The sequence below is a fragment of the Myripristis murdjan genome, chromosome 21 (genome assembly GCF_902150065.1).
Source record: "Myripristis murdjan chromosome 21, fMyrMur1.1, whole genome shotgun sequence".
Lineage (NCBI taxonomy): Eukaryota > Metazoa > Chordata > Actinopteri > Holocentriformes > Holocentridae > Myripristis > Myripristis murdjan.
The window spans coordinates 30,907,132-30,914,156 of NC_044000.1; the positions used below are offsets into that span (position 1 = coordinate 30,907,132).

Below are 7,025 nucleotides of genomic sequence, written 5' to 3' on the forward strand. Positions count from 1 at the left end.
TGGCAATCTTCATGAAACAAGTGGAGAGTTATCAAACAATAAGACGTAGTGCTCAAAGAATTAAAAAAAAAAAAAAAAAAAAAAAAGATTTGTTAAAGTAAATAACGTCATTAGAGCGAAATTAGCCTCAAGTCATTCCCACTTCAGTTCGATTCAATTTGACTTTATTTGCCATGTCAACAGCGCTTGAGAGGGATTTGTCTTTGTGCAGCTCGCATCGCGAAGACAGAGACATTTACAATATGAGACAGTTAGAAATGAGGACGCTTCCAGGACACATAAGGAAGATAAAACACAAAGCAATATGAATACGGAACCAGATGTCAAACAGTAAAGTGCTCAATTAGGAGCATCCATCCAGGAGAATCTAAATCTAAAGATTACAGTGAAGTACCTTATTGATCCGTCAAGTTAAGCCCTGTATTTGATGATGAAGCCGACTTAAATTTCATAACGTGCTATATGTCAATCCATAAGTGTCATAAGTGAAAAGAGAGCGTGACTGTTTCTTCATATTTTTTTAATTGAGCATCTTACTGCTGTTTTTGCGTTTCGAGCCGAGCACCTCCAGCCTCTATTTTATTTTTAATTGCACATAATTAAAATGTTTTTCGTCTTTCCAGAGGCTCTTGAACAACATCATCCGCAACACGCGAGACAGTCGGATTCATTAAAGATTGAGAGAAATTTGACTAACACTCCCACTGAAGAAGCGTCCCGCAGTGCACTTCACAGTCACGGCGCAAAAGGGAGTCCTAAGGCGAGCCAGACCACTATCAAAAAAAAAAAAAATCGCTCCAAAAACTTTGTGAACTTTCCCGTCATGGTGGAACCGCTGGCTACGAGGCAAGGTGATTAATGTGGGCTTCGATATAATGACTGATGCTGTTGTGAAGGGATTTCACCACCGATTTATCCTAGGTGTGTCTTCAGCCATTTATTATGAGCCACAGATTTGGGTGCATTGTGGATCCTTCCCTTTTTAAATTGCAAAATAAAGACCTCGCCAGTCAATTGTGTGTGACTGTCTCTCTCGGTTTAGCCGTGAAGGTGCCACCGATCAAACTTGTCTGCGTTCATATCGACACGGGACATAAAAGCCGAGGAGCCTGAGAATCGTTCTGTCTTTGCAGTACAAAGGAAGTAGCAGATACACACCTTGGGGACTCGGGGAGGAGTGATCACTGAAATGCAGATGAGAGGCTTCCGTTTTACATTTTGTCTACGCCTCTTTGAAAACAAAGGGTACTGTATAAGCACATGTTCATATGCATCTCTTACATTTAAGAGTCCCCGAGGGCGGCGTCATGTATTCATGTCGGATATGCTGTTACTCCCGTCGACCATCTCTCAGTGCAGCAGCTTCAAACTGAAGCCCATCTCTTGGGAGGGGAGGCCTAATATGTGAATAACCCGCTCGGCTCTCGAGGGAGGCCGTTCGGAGAATATATGTCGGACAGCACCACACCTGCTTTGATTCCTGCCACTGTGATCACAGTCAAGAGGCTCAGACAATGAAGGAAAAGGGAAAGCCTGGCACTGTGGGACTGCTGCGAGCTGAGAGCTTCCTCTCCTCCGCCCGTTGGAAACCCACTCTGGACAGTCCTCAGAGAGCTGGCGTCCTGGAGCCATAATCCTGAATGCATTACCTCTATCCTCAAAGTTGGCCCGCTGCAAGAGAAGGAGGGAAGGCCTGCAGTGAGGAGGCTGGGTAAATACAGATGCTAAACTTAGCTTTGCTGCGTGAGAGCTGCTGGCTGCGAGATTTTGTCGACTGAGATGCTGCCCTGCCCCCGCTCAAACCTGGATGTCGTTTTTTCGACAAACAGAGGTGGGATCCTGTGTCACGTGGGGCGCTCTGCAGGAGAGACGCCGGGTCGGTGCAGAGGAAGCGACGCGAGCACATTAATCACAATCAGTAGGTCTGCCTTGACTAAGCACGCGCTTCACCTGAGACTTCGGGGCCTAAATGACTGACTGAATAGCTATCCACTGTGGAGCAAAAATGGCCCCGTAGCCAAGCCGACTCATCAAACAGTCCAAAGAAAGCAATAGTTTTCTAAACGAACTATACTTCTCAGCCATTAGGTCCGCGGATCCTTTTTCATGGGGGACCTAATGGCCTCCTGCTTTGGACAGGTGCTCTGCAAATTGCCTGCCCTTGTCACAATCGCGTGCTTGCCTTTGTTTTATTTTCTCCCTCCGTGTCTCTTGGTTTCTCCCTTGCTCTTTCCCCCGTGCTGTTTAGTCAGGTTATTGTTATCACCTGTGCCTTGTTAGTTTAGCTCCTTTGGTCTCCACCTCACCTGCTCTTTGTCCCATCCATCATTTCCCGTCCAGTGTCTGTCCCTGCCTCCTCAGCAGCTGTGTCTCGTCTTCCTCATTAGCTCCTTGTCTATTTATACCTGTTGTCTTGCCTTTGTTCCCTGGCGGCTCATTGTTTGGTTTGACTCCTGCTTTTTTTTTTTTTTTTCTTGTACATCTGACTTGATCATAACTTTTTTGATTTCTACCTCGCCGCCCGGTCTGCGTTTGGGCCCGCCCGCCTGCTTCCCTGTGACACCCCTGAATTATTAACGAGGAGAGGCTCCCCATCTTGATGCTCAGACAGGAGCCTGTGGTGAAACAGAAGTACAAGTCTGATATTTTCATTGTTTGGAAATGATGAAACAAGTCAGGATCTCAAGGCCACGATGCTCTCCGCTCTCGGTAGCGGCAAAGACATCCAAAGGTGCATTAAGTATTAATTTATGACCGGTCAGCCTCTTTTGTCTTACAAGCGGGGATTGCACCAACACTGACACGTCTCTCCTGCAGCCCCCACCCCTTGAGATACAGGGATAAAGAGGAGATACAATATTTCCAGGCAAAATACTGTACTACCAGTAATAATGCATTATCGTTTATCACAGGTGAAATTTCTCATACTGCAGCGCGGCATTTAATTGCTGAGCGCAGGCAGTGAACATAAAGGCTTATTTCTTAAAATTTTTATTTTTCAAGCTCATAGCATGGTGCTCCATTGCTGAAAAGTTGGAAATAGTTAGCTCTTTAAAGCTTGGCCTTGTAGAACGAACTAAAGAATTGACCACCGTGGCTCCGTTGTGCATATAATTCAGTATTAATGGAAAATTTCACTCTCAGATACTCGTTCACTGTTATGTATTATTAATCCATGATGTTAAATGCATTCCAAGAGGGTTTTTTTTTTTTTTTTGTGATGAAGTGTTATAATTTGCTTTTTTTGGGTGCACCCACTTTGCCTCCACCTGTCTCATCACCTCTACCTCAGTAAAAAATGAAATAACGATCTCCTGAAATCAGTGGTTTAGATACTAAACCTTTTCCTCTTATTAAAATCCATTTAGAGCAGCCAAACAGACAACGTGATGTCATGCCAAGATATAGACTTTATTCCAAAGCCACAAAATGGACCCAGGAAGGTAACATACATTGCCACAAGTTAATTTTTGCAGCACTAACCTTTTTTCATTTCATTTCCTAACAATTTCCATGTACATCCAGGGATGCATCACACTCATTTTCCTGTTAAAATCCAGCAAACCTTTGAAAATGCTGCACATCGAGGTGAGTGCATGAGGTGATGGTCTCCCTTCAAGAAGCTGTCACCCCCTGCTGTCCGTGACACCGACATTTCTGCAGTAACAAGAGGCCACAGGCTGACAGTAACCCCCCCTTTCTGCATGTGTGTGCCTGGGTTTGAGTGTGTAGGTCCCTTGTTCCACGCTGCCACTCTTCCCTTGGCAAAGGTTTTATCTCACAGACACAAGCAGCCGACCATTCAGCACCGGTCACAGCATCGCTCGGTGCCCAACTGTATTATTTATGACCAATATTGATATGTTGGCCTCATTTTGTGGACATTTTTATTAAGCAACCCTCATATTTCATCTCCCCACAGCTTATTATGCCTGTAATAAACACATCACAAAGGCAATTCTAAGCTTTGTAAATGATCACATAGAAAAATCACGGACTGTGAGGCTCAGAGTATTGTGGTTATAAAGATTAGATCTGAGAGACTTCTCCCGGGACATAAAGTTTTAGAAGCGTTGAATATTGCGTATAGGAACTGTGAGAATCTATATTGTATCTTGTCACCGGGGTGGAAAAGCTCACTTGCTTGTTCATTTGTTCGGATGTTTCTGAAGTTTTAGGCTGACGGAGCAAATACAGCCTCCTGAGTGCAGTGAAAGCATTTTTTTTTTTTTTTTTTTTTTTTGGAAATGGACAAAAAAAAACAAAAAAACAACAACTTCAGAATGTCATAAAGACCTTCAAGATCCTTTGGGAAATACTGTCCTGATCATAAGGTGCCAAAAACATGATTTGAGGACATTTTTAAAGGAAATCCCGCTCCAAAAAATGACTTGTCAGACCTGGTAAATCATCTCCACAATGCTCAAGGCGCCAGACGGCCTACTTACAACGAGGCTCTATGGACAGATGACCCTCTCCTTGAGTCTGTCTGGTAAAAAATTTCATTCCCTAGACATACTCTCCGTGGCCGTAATAATGTTTTATAACCGTGTTTTATCAACTTGTGTTGTGACTGGATGGGACATTTTTCTTGTGGAGAAATCCCTAAGATCCCAGTGTTAAAAAAAAAAAAAAAAAAAAAAAAATTATTAACCCCTGGAGAAAAGGCTTTGTGATGACCGACAATTGTTCTTTTCCATTTCTCTGCTTGGCTCCTACAGATGTTAGTTAATTCTGCATCCTGAGCATGAACTAATTTCTCATAGTCGCCGTTAATTCCATCAAAATAAATGGCATTTAATCACATAGCACTGGATACACAAATATCATTAAGCGCACGCTGTGAGGTCTGAGGGATCTGTGTTGGGTAGCAGTCAAATTATGACAAATAGAGCTCAGCGGGGAGACCAGTGAGCGCCGTATCCCAACTGTGCATCTTCTAATAACTTTCAAATTGGATTTCGGATAACTGGGAGTTGCAGCTGAAACAAAACACTCATCATCTTCATCAGCATCATCAAGTAATTTCAAAATCCATACTCGCCGGGGCTCGCTGAATGTTTGCTGAAGAGCACTCAGGCTGCCGCGGCCGGGCCTCGGCTGATTATTGATGGACAGATTGAGCAATCCTCTGGCCGCCAGCCGGGGTCTGTGACATGCAGCCCGTGGATGGCTTGTTAGAGCGGCTCAGAAATAGACAGTGCTCAAGGGTAAGAGGAAGCATTACTGCTGATGTCAGATATGGGGATGTATTTCAATGCGTACGATGTCTTCCACTCCGCTGGCACTGTTGGCAATGTGTATGTGTGTGTGTGTGTGTGTGGGTGGGTGTACATTTTCCTATGTATGTACTTTCAGATGCACTTTCAGATGCTGCAGTGGGAGTAAGGGATATTTTTTTCCCCTTGGGCTAGTAATCACTGGATAATGATCGTGTGGCAAAATGCTGCTGGATCCTGAACAAGCCGATATTATCCACTTGAGAATGATATGTGACAGATGAGTTAGCGACAGGGGTCAGCTCATGAAAGCGAAGCAATAGCGTTCAACCCTCAGCCAAAGGTTGCTATTGAGTCATGTATGTGATGAAACCACATGAAACCATCGAACCAGTCTTTTTTTTTTTTTTTTTTGACTTTCTCATCTTCAAAACGGGGAAGTTCCTAAAATCTCACATTTTGAAACTGTCAGATTACATTTTCTTTTATTTTAATTGAATAAGCCGTTAAATATCGCCGTGATCGAGTCTATATTTAAACAGAAAAATCTGTTTTTACTGCCCCAAGAGCACAAAATGAGCATAATATATCAAGGTCATTTTCAGGATTAGAGATATTGATCAATGCCAGGTAACTCTGCAATTACTTTTGCAGGCGCCGAGATCTCTGGCTCTCAGAAATTCACATTAAAAGATGAAGAGCGCCGCAAGAGCCTCACTCTCGAGCCAAAACAGCAAATGATAAAGCAGCAGTATCAATGCAGGATTTTGCACGGTGACATATAACCTATAAGGAGGCAGGATGCTGCAGAGTTTCGCTCTGTCAGGAGGTCCGGTTTCCTCTCACAGTGCAAAGACACGTCACTCAGGTGAATTAGAGATACTGAGTTGTCTCCAGGCATGAGTGTGTGTGTCTCTGGACTGGCGACCTGTCCAGGATGATTTCCCCGACTTTCCGCCCGGTGAGTGCCGGGACTGGCTCCAGTTAGGGATGGGCAATACCACACTTTTAGGATTCGATACGATACCGATACTTTTTCTTGCATTTTCATCGATACCAATACTGATAATTTCATATTGGCAAATTTTTTCATTCAAAATATTATTACATTTAAGACAAATTACATGACAAATACAGACCATTTATACCATATTTATTATGGTCAATACATAATAAAACTAAAATTAAAATAAATAACATAAATGTGAATGAAATAAATTAAATATGAACAAAAATTTGCACATTTTCACTGTTATTGTTGTTTTCTTGCACTTTTCTTGTAAAAAAAAAAAAAAAGAAAAAGAAAAAGAAAAAAAGACCAATCTCCCATTTGCCAAGATGAATGAATGAATGAATATTACCTGTTATACTGGTTGTTTCTGTTATGGCAATTACCAAAATGATAAGTCCTTTGAATGTTGTTGCAATCCTAAGAGCCGCCAGTAGAGTTCGTAGTTTGCTTTAAAGAGTGATTCAACACCAGTAAAAAACTTCTGCTGCACTGAGGTTGAAATTGCGCTTCCGGCCACGCCCAATCAGTGAAGTAGCAGCGGGTATTTTGCCACTGACAGCTGCTGAAAAATACCTGCTGCTACATCACTGAGTGGGCGTGGCCAGAAGCGCAACATACCTGAAAGTTTCAACCCCTAGAGGGCAGCGCAGCATAGGTTTGAGTTGAGTTACCCTTTAAGACGTGTTTTAAATCTCTGCAGCCTTGGATAACATTGTCATGAGTGTGTCTCTTCAAATCTTCCCCTGAGACTGATTGGCATTTTTGTCAAATAAATAAATAAATAAATGAATAAG

The 7,025-nt window shown here is 42.8% G+C and overlaps 1 long non-coding RNA gene across 1 annotated transcript; it reads left to right on the forward strand.

Annotated features, from left to right (window-relative positions):
- Positions 1-2,580: 2,580 nt before the first annotated feature.
- On the forward strand, positions 2,581-3,812 carry LOC115379389 (uncharacterized). Its single transcript, XR_003930241.1, has 4 exons — positions 2,581-2,731; positions 3,369-3,443; positions 3,526-3,588; positions 3,726-3,812. It is a non-coding gene; the product is annotated as an uncharacterized LOC115379389 (long non-coding RNA).
- Positions 3,813-7,025: the final 3,213 nt, after the last annotated feature.